At 40.4% G+C, this 16,297-nt stretch overlaps 1 long non-coding RNA gene across 1 annotated transcript in view; it reads left to right on the forward strand.

Annotated features, from left to right (window-relative positions):
- LOC109285759 (uncharacterized) overlaps positions 1 to 15,021 on the forward strand; it is an 83,189-nt gene extending 68,168 nt beyond the window's left edge. Inside the window, exons 2-3 of the long non-coding RNA XR_002093588.2 lie at positions 10,268 to 10,358; positions 12,292 to 15,021. This is a non-coding gene — a long non-coding RNA (uncharacterized LOC109285759). The remainder of the gene's footprint in view (positions 1 to 10,267; positions 10,359 to 12,291) is intronic.
- The last annotated feature ends 1,276 nt before the right edge of the window (positions 15,022 to 16,297 follow it).

The raw sequence follows: 16,297 nt of genomic DNA on the forward strand, positions 1-16,297 counted from the left end.
CCCACCTGCATGCAGCCCAATGTCTCTGCGGCAGCCCCGGCACTCAGGCCCCTGCTGCATGCATGGCATTGCCATGGCAGTGGCAGCAAGAGCTGGTAACGGCTCCTTTATTGCTGAGCACAGCACCCTGTGACGGCTCCCTGGCACCCCCTTCCCCTCCTGCTGCTCACCAGGACCTGTAGTCTGCCGCAGGCTCAGGCCAGCAGTGAGGTGCAGGGACTGGGCTACACTCACCAGGGTGCTCCAGGCACCCAGCCATAATTATCAGCTACAACCCCCAAAAAAGCCGATAGCCATTAACATCATTTATCTTTTTATCAGTCCTGATCCAATAGCCAACTAATATATCGGTGCACCCCTACTATCTGGACACTATTATTACACAAGCATGAAAATTAATTGCTTTAAGCTATCCAAGAAGTTCCAGTTAATGATTTTAATTTGATTTTGTTTTGTTTTGTTTTTTTGGTGAGGAATGGATGTCATCTCTCATTCTTCTGTTGTATAAAAATGGAGGTCAGACTAGACAGGCTGAAGATGGCTCAGCCAATCAGTGCTTTTTTCCCCTGAGGACTTCATGTTGTGGCCTGCTCTCTAGACTTCCCATAATAAGCATCTCTGGTCTTTAAGGTTATAAAGAGAATCTGCAGAATGTAAATTGAGTGTAAACCACTGCAGGGTTGACATCTTTAGTCTGCAGGCAGCCTGAAACAAACAAATGAGTGGTGAAAACAGTCTCAGTCCATTCCAAAAGAGTTTTTATTCTTTATCCGCATCATTGTAAATACACTATTAATATGGCTAACTATTTTACTGCTCATTTACTTTTGGAAGGAAAGAGTGCTGATCATATTTTGAAGAGCTGTGCAATCTGCTAGGAGCAGTAGCTGTTTTTTTTTTTCTCTACAAGTTGAGTGGAAGTTGGGTTGTTGGTGAAACTAAGGAAATACCACTACTTAATTTTTTTCCAGTCTGATCTCTGTATGGAAGCTTCTGGGGCAGTATAGCAATGTGTTACAATAAAGAAATGGGAGAACCTTAGCACCCCAAAAATGTAATGCTTAAAGAAATCATTGGGGTTTCTTGCTGAAATTTAGCCAGGTAAGTCCCATTTCATTGTCAGTAAAGCTTGATTTGGAAATGGGCTGGTCTCTAGCCCAAACCTTAGGGTGTGATTTTAACTAAACACATGTGTGCACCTCCTAGCATGCTGGATCAAATAGTATTTTCAATAATTGAGTATGGAATTTTGGCCCATTGTAAGTAGATTGAAAAATAGGGCAAGGAACCTGAGGAGAAATCCAGCTAAATTACATGGTTTTGTGTAAGTTGTGTAGGTTTAAGCTGGTAGTGAACAGAACACATACTTGCCCTTTGGTGGTAGGGGTGCAAACCTTAGACCAGGTCCCACCATTTCTAAACCAGTCTCTGTGCCAAACTTCTGTTCTGTGATTATAGACTGATTTCTGATAACTTATACTGGTAAAAGCGTAATGTTTGTACCTGGCCTAGGTGAGTAAATGTTAATTTAGAAAACCTTGACACACAGTTTTGGCCAGGAAAAAAAAAGGAAAAATCAAAAACATCAAAATGATTAATTTTTGTCACAGTTGAGCTATTCTGTTCCAATTTTCATGTTCTTGTCTTCTCTCCCCTTCTTCCCACTGTACCCTGTACCCTAGGCACTGACTCAGAATACGGGAGACAATGCTTCAAATGGCCTCTCTGCTTGATTTATTCAAAGCTATACTAGGAGAGTCTGAGGTGTCTCTCTCTCAGTAATAATTTTCATTTCAGTTTCCAAAGTATCAATTATTTGCACAGCTCTAGTGAAACCATACTATCCAATCTGCAGCAGCTTGTACCAATTTCTGTGACAATGTTTTTATGGGTGCACCCCCTGCTGCAATACAGGACACTTTTACAATGGTCCCCTACTGCATCACGTATGTCTTTAGCAAACAATGAATCTAATGTTGCACTTGTAAAAGATTTATGATTTAGAGAGCAGAAGATAAATGATTCCAGTCCCTGGGTACTTTAAGAGCAAGCTCCTTTCACTCATATGGTTAAAATTGATCTATCCATTGTCTCTTGTATGGAATGACCAAAACTAATGATGTTAGGTAATCAATATGAAAAGCTGTGCATAAAGAATTAAACCAAGAAATAATGGATTGCTGTGTCAAAGGCCCCCAGACAGTAGGAAATCGGTGCTGACTGGACAAGTCATACCAGTCTAGCTCCATGTTATTTCAGCTCAGCCTGCAGCCATGTGTGGTTTGAGCACATGGTTTTCTTTATGTAAGATGAAAATACACAAAGGGCAAGGAGCCAAATATAGGTACTAGCATAAATAAAATGCAAAACTTGATCACTAGCATACCATCTTCTCAGAATTAAAAAGTATCTCTAGTCACAGTCAGTATCCAAGGCTTGTAAATACTCATTGTAAAGAGGCCCAAAGCTTGTTAAGCTTGTGATGATGTGTAGCATTTCATGGAAGTATCTGCAATAAGGCTAAGCATAGACCATCAAAAATCCTGAGGCTGAATCAATTTAATCTTTTCAGATTAGTCTAAAATGCATAGATTGAACTGATAAGTAAGTGAACAGACATTCACTTTTGATTCCAGAAATGCAGCCACATGCCTGCAGTGGCCCAGGCCAGAAGCCTGCCTCCCTGCTTGGCATCTGTTTTGACCTAAGCAGATAGCTTAGGTCAAAACTAGGCTACCTACCTGGGGAGGGGGGCTGGGTGTTTTGGGGAGGTGCAAACCATCCTGGGAAGCTGGGGGACTGTGAGTTAACTTGAATCTGGAGGGGATCTGGGACAGAAGTTCAGTAAACCAATTTAACCTAAGTCAGTTAGGTCTGATGGTATATCCATCCAGGCTTATTTTAAATAGGTTTTGGCCATTTTTGAAAGCAGTTTATGTACACTGAACTTCTGTTGAGGTGCAGATTTGAACTGGTTCTGATCACTTGTGCTGGTTTATGTGTAATTTCTGTCCCTAGCCTAAGTGGCAGGAGAACACAGGACGTGGCAGCATATTGTTTTTCAATCCCTTTGCCATCTGAAAGGAAGTGTTCTTGCCCTTGTATGGAGAAGAATCCTCCAGCTTTAGGAATCCACTAAGGCAATTACAAATGCAACAATATGTGGATTTCTATAAATACCAAATTATTTGCAGTTTATATAACCAGTAATTACACTATGCTTTCCATAGTAATTTATCTATTTTTTCCTTGGTAATATTTATAAGACTTTGTTCTCACTACATCTCCTCTTTGCACATTTTCTCAGAGTCCTCTCCCTTCTTCAATCTGGATCTTGGGCATTGCATCACAGAGGTTTTGGATTGCCCGACATTTTTCAGATCAGTTTTTATCTATTGATTCTAATGCTTTCTCTTCATTCCGTGGCGCACAGACTGCTAAATTATATAATCCACACAGTGGCTGTCATGCCAGGTCATACCCAGCCAAGTGTACCAATGGAGGGAAGCCAGAAACCAGGAGATCCATCTGAGGAACTGAGTCAGAGATCCAGAGGGTCAAGCAGAGTGCAAGGTCAGGAGGCTAGCTAGGTCAGGTATCTGGAAACCAGAATAAGGTCAGGTATCCAAAGGATCAGGCAAAACTCAGGGCAAGCTGGGTCAGGTATGCAGAGTCTGCCAGGAAGCCAGTAACAGCACAAGCCAAGGGTGCAGCAGCTTAGGTACAGGGTTGCACCTTGTTGCTCAGACACTTCTGTTTTGGGGGTTTATATGGAAAGGGATTTAGGGTCAGCTGACCTAGGCTGGCCACTCTGGTGGCAGGAAGTGGGTGTGTGGCTGGACCCAGATGGAGGGTTATGGCAACCTACGCCCACCCTAGTGTTCTGTTGGGGAGGTGAAAGACTGGGATGGACAGCTGTGCCAAGCAGACGAGGGCTCTGGGTTCAAGGCTGTAGCCTGAAAGTGGCTTGTTGAAGAGCTGACACAGTGTGTTTTCCACTCTTCTTTGTTGTGTCTCCAGTACAACCTTTCTATATGGTCTGCTTCTAATATTCTGCACAGGCCACTGCTTCTGGTGTTGGTGTTGCCAAATCTTGTGGGGTGTTACAGGGCATCTCAGGAGATGATCCACTGTGTAAGTGCTTTTGGGCATTTTGGTGGAAGATGATTTGGTTTGTATGAAGCCAAAGAATTTACTACACTTTTCTTGCATATGTTTCTGCCAGAGACAGGTTTGAACCCAAATACTGGATCCTGGTTTGTCTTAGTTTGTATCTTGAACCTAAATTTATGGATGAAATTCAAAGGCTGAAATGTTCAGATTTGCTTTCAGGTTAGACATTCCCAAGGATAATAATGTTCTCCCTGAGCTTTATCTTGTGCTGTTGCAGAATAAAAAAAAATTAGGATCAGCATTAAATTTTGAATTTCGGTCTGGCATTTTGGCCCAGGATGGTCTCTACATTTTAGAGAAGGCATGAGAAAACACCCCCAAATTGCTTTACAAATCTCAGTTTAAATTCACAGTACAATTACTTGTTATTTAGCTCTGATGTAATTTTTTTCATCTATAGCTGTGAATGGCCTTTATAAAGGAAGGTCAGTATTACTGGCCTCATTTTATAGATAGGAAACAGAAGCAGAGTGAAGTACTTTTCCCAAGGTCACGCATCAGAGTAAGGACTAGACCATGAGCATTGTGGCCCTTCATCTAGTGCCTCTAGCACAGGAGTGAGCAATTATTTTGGGCAGAGGGCCGATTACCAAATTTTGGCCAGCTGTCCAAGGGCCACATGGGTAGCCTCACCCCTTGACAGGTGCCCCGCCCTCTGGTCACCATCTTGTGACCAGAAGTCCCACCCCCTAACCCTTGACCTCTGCCACCAGAAGTCCCTCCCCTTGCCCCCGGAAGTACTCCTTTCAGCAAGGGGTTTTGCCATCTGAGAACCAGAAAAATACCAAATTATATTCTAAAAAGCGATCATCTACAACATTCATTAATTTGATTTAAAAAAATATTTTGGTCCTGATTTACATGTGTTTGTGTAATGTATGCAGACATGACTGCACAATAGCTTAAAATGAAATCTTACTCTTGTATATTATGGGTGGTGCATATAGGTTTGTGGTGGCTGTGGGTGTGTGGGTATGTGGGGTGTGGGTAGGTATGGGGGGAGGGTGACTGGGGTTTGTGTATGGCAGTGTGAGGGGAGGCGTAGGTGCATATGTATGGGGGGTGGGACTCACCCTATGAACACACACACACACACACACACACACACACTCACACACTCTGCCCGTGCCTGCAGACACGCACATACTCTGTGCCTGTGCCTGCTGACACGTGTGCGCACACACATACACACCCCTACCAGCACGGTCCCTTGCTCCATGGTCCAGGGATACAGCTGGGAGCCACAGCCACCTGGTGCTGGAGCAGGGCTGTGGCAGGAAAGCAGGGAACTGGCTGGGTGGGGCTGGGCTGCTCAAGCCTGCTGAGGGCTCCCTCTGGGTCCTACTGCCCCTGGGTCCAGTCAGCTTTGACAGGTAGCCGGGGTGAATAAATATAAATTTACTAAATTTTTTAGGCACTCCGTGGGCCGGATAGAATGGCCTGGCAGGTCAGATCTGGCCCATGGGCTGTATTTTGCCCGCCCCTGTTCTAGCGTGGAACCATGCTGCTTCCTTGAATAAATTACTAATTTTATTGGCTCTGCATAAGCTGTAGTGTCCTCCTATCTCATTCTTCCACTTCCACTTTGTTCCTTACCTTCTCCTGTAATGTTTTCCTTGAACCTAAACCTTGAATATTATTCCCTTTGAATGGCTAAATGCAGCTAGTAACAATTAATATTCTGACCTCTTAACACCACACTGAGGCGACTAGCCAAAGTTAGTGACTCATCAGTTCATGAAAAATCATGAGTAATTAGACTCTCTTCATCCTTTTCATCCTCCTCCCCTCATTCCCAAATAACATGTAAAATAATACCACAGCACTAAATTAAACCTCATTACCTAGTGAGCCTCTCAATCCAGACCTCCCTTACACCGTAATGAGGTCTGATTTATAGTGATCATTATTCGGGCATTACAGGTCACTAAATAACATGCTCTGCCCACACATGTCTTCTGAGCTAATAAATATCCTTATAAGAAATACTTTTGAGTGAACTAGCCGTCAGGTTAGTTCAATAACATAAGTCACATTAATTCTGTTAATGCATATCGCACTTTGATAGGAAAGCTGCAGAGGTGGAAGGAAAGGAGGAATAAGAAGATCCCCAAACACTGCCTTTCTCAGAATAGGGATTCTGAATAAAAGATGGGGCTGTGGTACAGGGAGGTGACAGCAGATAGGAGTGGAAATACCTTAGGAAAATGTATGTTTAAAAACTGCTAGCTCCTAGGGCTGAAGTCCAAGGAAAGAATGACTCCCATTGAATGTAACGGGTTTTGAATGATATTTCCGTTGTACACACTAATACGTTGTAAGTATACAGGTGTAGTATATTTCATGCATATGCACACACAGCTATGTAGTTTTTAAACTTCAGTGGGGATTGAAGGCATTAAAAAACTTGCAGGAAGTACTAGGAATGTCAGAAGATCACATCTTTAGAAAAGAGCACAGCTTGATAGGAAATTTCATATAGTCTCAAATGTTAGTATATTTCTATACTAGGCACATTTAAAGTGTTTGAGATCTGAAATGACAGCAGTCTTTGATCATATATTGCTGTAGGCCAAAATCTTCCAAAGGATCCATTAGTTTTGGTGGAAGGTGGCACCCCACATTAGTAAACACGTTTGAAAATTTTAGCTGTATTTGCTTTACAAATGATATCATGCAAAATTAAAAAAAGCCCACAGAAAAAATGTATCATGCTAAAAGGATGATTGTGTTAGAAGGAAAGCTTTTAGACAGAAGAAGAAAAAAAAAATCTCACCAGCCCATTATAAAAATGCTATTGTAAGCTATCCATAAAAAACCCATAACACGTTTACATTATTTATAGAAATAATTCTGGATTATTTTGCCATAAAGAAATTGGATTAGACCATTTAAAAAATTATAGAAATTAGATGAAATCAGGGTTTTTGAATTATCCATGAGCCATTGGGTTAATATAATCAATACTTCAGCCATTACAAGTTGACATTACATTTCAAGACTATTTTTAACTTAATAAGATTAGAAATAATAAACTGGTATTATTTCTTTGTGAATTGGGGCCTCTGACCTAGTAATTTAATAGCTTCATTATTACAGCCACGAAATGTAGAAAGACCTAGCATGTTCCATATAATCATGACTGTGTTTTGCTCAAATTATGTGATTAAAAAAAAAAAAACTTTTAAAAGGGATGAATTTGACTTTTTTTTGATAGGCTTGACATGGAGTGTGCCAGATGAAAGAGAAAATATTTTTACCTTTTGATCTGCTATTCTGTACAAGCAAAATGATATCTTGAAATAAACAGTGTCAAAAAAGGAAACATTATTACATACAGGAAACCCTTGGTATTCGCGGGTTCGGCATTCACAGTTTCAAATATTCGCGGATGCTGAATCCTCATCTTAAATACACTTACAGGAGCAACTTGGGAGCTCTGTGCTTGCCGCCACTGGGCTCCCACCACCATGCTCCCACCACAATGCTCCCACCATCACCAGTGCAGACATGCCCACCCCTCCGAGCCACCGGGGAAACTGCATTCATGAATGCAGACAGCGTTCATGAATGTAGTGCCGTATTCACAGATTTCGCCATTTGCGGGGATCTTGAGAACGTATCCCCCTGAATGGCAAGGGTCGCCTGAATTGTCCCATTTAATTTGCACATGTTTGGAATGTTAGTTGTGTATATATCTACAGCTATCTATGTTCTCCCATTCTAGGGACTATTTAAGCATATGCAGCTTAAGCTGTTGGGTGAATTGAGCTACACAATTCCTTGTACAGAGACAGGTATCTTTCATGAACAGCACCTTTGCTGTTAACACCTTTTGCTGGCCATCTCACCAGAGGTAATCCTCTGACTAAGCACAGGAAATGAAGACACCTCTCAGTCCAATTAGAGTGAGTGGAGGAAACCTGCACAGCCACTGCTGGTCTGTGCCTGTTATATGGAAAGAGGACATTTTATCTCCAGAGCTCACACCAGGATTTTTCACGAGAACTAAATTTTCTTCAGCGCTTTAGCAAGTTGAAGTAACAGCCAAAGATGCAAAATAGGATGGTAATGTCACGAGTAAACAAAATCGATCATAACATAGGTGTTAGGCTGTGACTGTAGAGTTACTGCCTCGATGAGAGAAATGGTGTATAAGGACATACCACCTCCACTGGCAACAAATTACCAAGGACCAGAGTGGCTTATGCCGGGGGCTTCCTCATTGCCTAGCCCTGTGCCAGTTTAGCTTGTTTGAAGAGGTGTGCAGCTGTGCCCCTGATGGGAAGGTCCAAACACCTAAGATAGTCCTTTCTCTCCAGAGAAAGCTAACTCCTCTCTCAGCTATAGCCAAACAGAGCCCTTGTAGCCAGGGAGTGAATGGAAAAGGACTGTATGTTCCTTTCTCAAGGTTAGAATAAGAAGAGGGTAGTGTCTTTTCTCTTGTTTTTCACACATGTGCAATCCTAATCAGACTTTACCATAAATGTAAGAAAGCAGTATAGCCTTGGCATCCAGCTGTCATACAGATATATAGATAGATACAGCATAATTCATTTTTTCTCTTTTCTATATTTCCCTTGGTACCACTTCTAGAAAAAAGAACTGCTACGCAATTGCCACAAATTAAAAAAAAAAATTATTCAGAGGATTTCGATTCAGCTTCTCCAGCTATATATATTAATCTTTTTAAAGATTTATAAAGATCTATAATCTTTTTAAAGATATCTATACCTATATCTTTCAGGGTCCTCTCAGGCTATCCAGGCTGATCTTCTTCTCTTTCTCACCCAATTGTCTCTCCTAGTCAATATTTTTTTAAAGGGAACATGACCTGAAATGATAAAACACCAAGGAATATTGGAGGTCTGTTAGCTGTCTCTCCAGACACCTTCTAAAATGTCTCTCATTAACAAATGGGAGAGCCTGAGGAATGCCATGTCCTGAGATAATTATTCTCCCAGTAACATAGTCTGAAGGCCAGATCCACAAAACATACTTAGAGTAAGGTGAAATAGTGGTATTTTAATAATATTAATATTAGTTTCCTAGATTTTAAGGTCTACTTCTATGACTCAACAGCCTGTCCATGATATTGAGCCAGGAAGGGGTGAGTATTCTCTGAAAACATATCAAGGTACTTCTTCTGCCCAGCATTTCTTCTTATAAAGGATGAGAGAGAGGTGTCTCCACGCTTCATTTTGTCAAAGGAAGAGGCACTGGTGGACTGCCTTGCTTTTATCGGACAAACCAGATGGGCCTGTACAGTGGCTTGGAGTTGGATGTCTCTCTCACGCCAGCTCATGATCTATTGTACCCATGTGATGCTCCAGTCACATCAGCCAAACGTTGACCATCTGAACTGGTGCCTGATACACATCTGCTATTGGCTGGACTTTCATGCTCATGTTAATGCAACCCTCTTAGGTTGCCACACACATTTACCAAGAGAGAGCAAGATAGAGAATACAGCTAATAGTTCATAGACAAATGTTATGTTGCTTACACTGTTAAAGTGTGTCTAGATTTAAACTGGAAAGCAAGAGGGAACAGAGTTAAGACAATGGCGAGTGCTTTTTTAAAATTCCACCCTTTATTGTTTAATGTTCATATAAGAATTGTTTCATTTCATGATAATTTTAATCCTAATAACAGTTACTTACTGCTGCACAAACACTACCTATTTCCCCCCTAGTGCACTATTTTAAGTACACAAATGGGGGAAAGGTGATTCAGTGAGGCTCAGTGATTCATGCAATGCCACAGAACAGAGCTGTATTTGACCTGGGTGTAGAAGTGTGTTCCTGTCCTTCAGCTCTGTGTTCAGACCACTAGATAACAACTCAGCCTTGCATTTTACTTTGGAATGGAAAGAGCTGATACATGTGCTTCTGATTTTATTTGTTCTGTTCTTTCTGTCTGATTGCTGTCCAACTGGCCTGTGAGGTCACCAGCTAATTAAAGCCTCCATCATGGGTCAGGAGGACTCAAGAGTTTCAGCTACATAATGAGATTCACCTGACCGACAGTGCTTTTGTCCAACAACATAATCGTTGTTTTAAAATTGTTTGAAAAAGCGTTTCTGCTGTTACAGGGGAAAGAAAGAAGGAAGAAAGGAACGCTTCACGAATTTGCGAAGGAAGAAAGGAAGGAAACAAGCAAAGAACAAGAAAATCACTTGGATGGTGGAGACAGAAATAACAATAATACTGTTTGTTTTTCAGTATGAAATTTAACCCTGAGATGGTAGAAATATATTCACTGTAGTGCTATTGTTAGCTTGATGAGACTACTAATCTTTGTCATACACAAATACTGGTGCTTTTGATGACATTATATATGGCCACTCACCTGGGGCATATGCCCAATCCCTGCATAAGAATATGGTGCTTGGTTAAAGAGCCACTGAAAGCTTCAGGATTAAAGCAGCTATGTGACTCTGTCTGCTGCAAATACTTTAGACAGCACACACAATGCACCTTCCTTGAGTAACTGAGACTAGTTTCTGGTTAATGTCTCTGAAACAGCCTGTTAAGACTGTTACTACAAATTAGAGTCTGGATCATTCTAAAACGAAAATAGACTTCTTTCATCTTCCAGATGGCTGTCTGATTGGGAACTGGGCAGGATCACATTTCAGGTTGTGACTTAATGATTCAGGACAATATTTATGGTTATTACCTGACAGAGGGCAGTGAGGAAAATTAAAGCACAGCCCCATGCTTCATTTATGACAAAAAACAAATTCATGACAGTTCTGTATATTAGAGGTGGCATCTTTAGCTCAGGGCAAAGTCCAGGCATAGCTCCACATCTGAGCCAGAACTGCCAAGTCCTGCTATTAGAGCCCAGGATGGCTAAGTGAGCCATCAGAGCTTTGATATACTTGTTATCATCGGAAACAATCTGGTGCAGCCCTCGGAGGAGGTCCCACACATACAAGATACAAATATGAGTGAGAGCTTTCAGAGAAGACCAATAACATAATTGTACAGTGTATTTGTTAGATGGTTGCACTTGTCTGAAATATTGTTCTTTGGGGCATATGTTTTGACATTATTATACTGGTAGATAATCCCTTCTGGAGAAAACACGGAGTAATTATACTTGCCATTTGTGGATGTGATTTTTGCATTATATTTTCACTGCAAGTAATGTTCTTTATGATATGATGCAAGGCAGGGGTGCTATTTTTCAGAAAAGGGAGACGATTGCAGGTTGAATGCAATTTAAGCCACAGCTCCCATAAGTAATCATTGCCTGCCCCGAAAGAAGGATATTTTGCTTGGTTAATTCCTTATTTGCTTATGAAACAAGCAATCACCTTTTTAATTAAAAAAAGGAAATACCATTTATAAAACTGACCTAACTGGGTAGTTTTTAAGCCTCATGCAAATTAGTTATGAACTGCCAGACTTCTTAATAAAACAAACAATCATCTTGGAAAAAATGTGGAAAGAAAACATAGGAGAAATGGTAATGCTTCCCATTGCTAAGCTAAAATAAGTTCTTTGAATTTTCAGATAGAGATAAAGGGAATATTGTTCCAATTAAGAGCGTCTTATTTTCAGAGGGAAAAAATACACTGTACACATCTGTAAAATATTACCTCAAATCCTACAAAATATTTATTATTTAAGAAACATTTTTCCCTTGTGAGGGGAGCTCTGAGTTCTTTGTGGAGTTGCACCTCTGTGCCCTAGTCCCTATAATTTGTTCCAGTGCTAACCTCCCACTCGGTCAACCAGTTCTTCCAGTGGGAAAAGGCTGGCTACAACATTCCATGGAGAGTGATACTATATGCTCCTTCTCCCAAACTTGAAAGCCACATTTTGATACCTTCTCCTCCACCCGCCAAATAGCAGAACATTTTTCTTGTTTTGGACCACAGAACAGTGGGTTTGGGGATGAGTCCATTAGGAAATAGGTGTCCAATCCTCTCTGGGCAAAACTGAAATATCACCCATAATATTGTACAGAACAGACATAATAATATGTTTACAGTAATTTTGTTGGTGTATTTTAGTAAAGGTTTCTATTTTGAGGATGGTTAAGTATCTTTCACCTTTTTAAAACATTAGATTAAAGCATTGTCCTGTTTTATTTTGTTCCATTCAGGTTCTTACATTGCACCTAAGACCAATATATTGGAGTTCCTTGTTGGTGGACAACTCTGGAGACTGATCCCCAGCCATTTGACTTCCTGGGTATCTGAATCAGACCTGTCATGTGGGACTTAATGCTATGGTATATTCAAGCACTGTGCTTTTTGAAGAAAGATGCTACTTTCACTTTAACACTGACCTGCAACATACCTGTGGCAATATTCTTCTGGAGAGATCTCCAGGGGTAAACTACAAGAACTGGAACTACTTGTTTGTTCTGATAGTCTGATTATTCTATGGGGGTGCTTTGTACCAAACCCCTCTGCATTTGAGTGACCACCGGGCTGAGTGAGATCTGCACAATCAACTCTTCTCTAGGATATATTTCCACATCTCCACCGGGGCCAGACTTGGTCCCAGTACATTAACTCCTATAGCAGTTGCCTCCTCTTGCTATTCTTTCTGAATCCCAGGAACTAACAGTGCTCAGACACTTTAAACACTCTCTTAATTATAGCATGTTGTGCACCTCACTAACAGCAAGACCACAGTATATAATTAAAGTAAAAATATATAAACTATTTGATGTTGTCAGTATCTCTAGCTCAATGTGAAATTATACTAGGAACAGAAGACTGTTGTCTGAAAATCCATTTTATTGTCATTTTTATGGCTATGTTAGATAATAAAATCAAGAGAGAGATGACTGGAATAACAATAGCATCTCATCCTAGGAAAAAAGGGAAGGAGGGTGTAGTAATACAGAGATTGATGTATGAAGCCTCTTGTCTAAGTAAACAATCTACATACATTTGCATTTGCATGGAATCATTGTTATAAAATGTTGTCTTCATTAAAGTGAGGATCTGATGATATATGTTATTTCCCCACTCTGGTCCAGCTGCCTCTTTAAAATCAGAACTCAGGATTCTTAAGCATATCTAAGCAATCTAGGTTCTATCTGTTTGACTGTTATTTCAAGTGACAGAGAATGGGAGGTTGACATTAATGAGAGTTAAATGCCCAGATCAAGGGAGAATAAGTCCCAATTATGTTTTATTGGAATAAATAAGGGAACCGGTCACCATATGGTAAATCAGAAAATATGCTCATGCTAATAGCAACTTTTGGAAGACACATCAGAGGGCCATGCTCTGCCTCAGCCTTATGTTTCATCCTAAACTGTCCCCCCACTACATGAGATGGGCAGACCCCTACACTTTTGAGAATGTTCATTGCCCAGATAGGAGGAGGCAGAACCACTCACCCCACTAACCAGTCAGCAGAGATGGTTGGACACATGGAAGGCAGTATGTTGCATCTCCTAGGAAAGCTACTGTCCTGGGGTAGTGTGCATCTACTCCTTCCTGTGAAAAATCAGCTCTTGAATCGGAAGACTGCTTTCTAATAAGCAATATGAAATCTGGATTACCCTGCTATTTCTGGAGATGGATCCAGCACAGATTTGGACTTTGATTCCATCTTTATGCATCAGTACCACATTCAGAGGGTTTCAGATCCTGGGTTTTGGTTAAGCTCAGTACATAGGAAGAGGGGGTCATTAGGAAATTCTAGGTCTAGAACCAGTTTTTGATCCTGCCCCATTGAGTTCAACAGGAGGTCAAACTGAGGGCTTGGGTGTTATCATTGCCATCTATTACCATCCTACTACCCGCATATAAAGAGCCGTAATTCTATCAACAGATAAAAGACAAGCTTTGTACTATGTATATGTGTATATTATGCAAGATTTCACTTGCTAGGATTGTATATTAGCATACACAGTTAAAAGAGCTAGCTCATTTATCTCAGTGAATAAAATGAGCATCCCATCACCCTCCCAAGCTCTCTTTCAAAATATGTAGCTTTTTACGAATGAATAGTATAGTTAATTCAAAATGTACATCAGTAAAATCTACTCTTCTTAATACAGTGCTATTTATGTTGCAAAGCCAAACAGTCCAGAGAGATATAATGAGCCAGATATTCAGTGGTGTTTTCAAAACAACATTTTTTCTTAAATAAAGAAAAATTATTTGAATGCAAGGCTCTAAACAACCAAACAACCTTGCAAAATGAATGCAGTAATGAGGCATCTGGGAGAGGGAATCATGGACTGATGGCTTTCAGAAAAAGCCTAGATGCTTTTCAGATTTTCAAAGAAAAATAAACCGATGACAAAAGAATAGCAGCTGTGGACACACTAAGGAAATTAGTTGGAGCAGACTTGCAATTAAGCATTGGAAACTGATCAAAAAAATTATCCCTTTCGTTTATACCATGGATTCTATCTACCACAAAATCAATTAAAAAAAAAACAAACTATACATGCTGTCTTGGTTTCACACATGAATGTATCCCCTCAAATCTTTGGAAAATGCAGAAGGGTGTACAAGTATGTTTGTCTTTTCAATCAAATATGCAAAGTAAAAACCGGAAAAAACTGAGATTGAAAGGGGAAAAGAGAAATTGGGAGTGAAGTTTGGCAGAATAATTTACTCTCAGTCACATTTTTCTAAAGAAAATGTTTGTGCAATGAGATAAGCAGCTGTGGGTTTCTTTTGGTGCGTGTGGATGAATTTTTTCCTTTTTCCTGTGTAACACTCTCAGAACAAACACGACAAACTGATGTTCATTCTTTTTTTAACCATAATTTAAAAACAATAAAGAAAACTTTAGAAAATGAGAACTTTGTAGGCAATTGTATATAAAAAGGTCAGACACATCTTTGTCGGTTGAAAGTCACGTTATTCTCATTAACTATAACAGGAGTTGAATGCATGAATAAAAGAATATAGTATTTATCTAGGCTGGGATTTTCATAGGAGACTAAGGTCTGGCCTACATGCATTATTTTGTACCAGTTTCTGTTGCAGTTAAGGGTGTGATTTTTTTTTTTTTTTTTTTTTTTTTTTTTTACTAAAAGAGTTACGTTAGTACAATCTCTAGGGTGAATGCAATCTCACAGTCTTTCTTTTATAGAAATAAGCCATACTTACATATGTAAATAATATAACTGCATTCACCTTAGGAGAAAGCACTATAACTGATACAGATAAAATTGGCACAACTTTTTATATGGGCAAGGTTTTGGATTTCAATGAAATTTGAGTAACTAAAACTGCTTTTGGCTTGGTGTTTTAAAGTTGTGCCAACATAGCAATGTTGGTCACGAGTGTGAAAAATAATCCAGGCTTGACTGATGTGGCTGTGCCAACAAAAAATCTTAATGTAGACACAGTTTATACCTTCATGAAAGTCCCTTTTAACAGTATAACCTTTTCCACTCAGGGAATTGGCTTAATTTAGACCAACAAAAGAACTCATTTGCTACTGTTGGCTGCTTCTAGATTAGGGGAATGGTACCTACAGGAAATTTGACTGTACAATTGGCAGCCCTGAGGGACTAACCGATCTGGGCACTGCTCCTCCCAACACCAGGCCAAGTGGTGGGTGCAGTTTTGTGGGGTTGGGGTGGGGAGAGAGCCCAGGCAGCACTGAATGGGGGGTATCTGCTGCATGCTGCAGCATGCAGCACATGAAGCATGGGGCCCCGGGGGCATGCAGCCCCTGAAACATGTGGCAGTCAGTGTGTGGCCCCTGACCACTTAGAAGTTGGAAACCTCTTCTTTAAAGTATAGACAAGCTTTTACTTACCTTTGAAAATCTAGGCCCCAACATCTAGAAGATACTGGTATCTTCTAAAGGCCTATCATTGATTTACTTCTCACCACATACCCCTTCCACATGCTCCAATGAGCAGAGAAAGTAAATGTTATCGCATTTTTGCAGATGACATAATACAACTTTCTTGAAGTCTGGAGCAGAACTGGTAGTTTTAGAATGCTGAAGCCAATAGACCATATTGTCTTTCACCAGAGGACAGAAAAGGTCTTGGGGTAAAAAATGCAAAAACTAAGAGATCTCAGATATATTCTTGGTTTTGCCACAGTCTGGGGCAAGTTGCTTAGGTCAAAATTTTCCAACCCAAGAGTTTAAAAGAACAGATCAAAGTAGGA

Source organism: Alligator mississippiensis, chromosome 5, assembly GCF_030867095.1.
Source record: "Alligator mississippiensis isolate rAllMis1 chromosome 5, rAllMis1, whole genome shotgun sequence".
Classification (NCBI taxonomy): domain Eukaryota; kingdom Metazoa; phylum Chordata; order Crocodylia; family Alligatoridae; genus Alligator; species Alligator mississippiensis.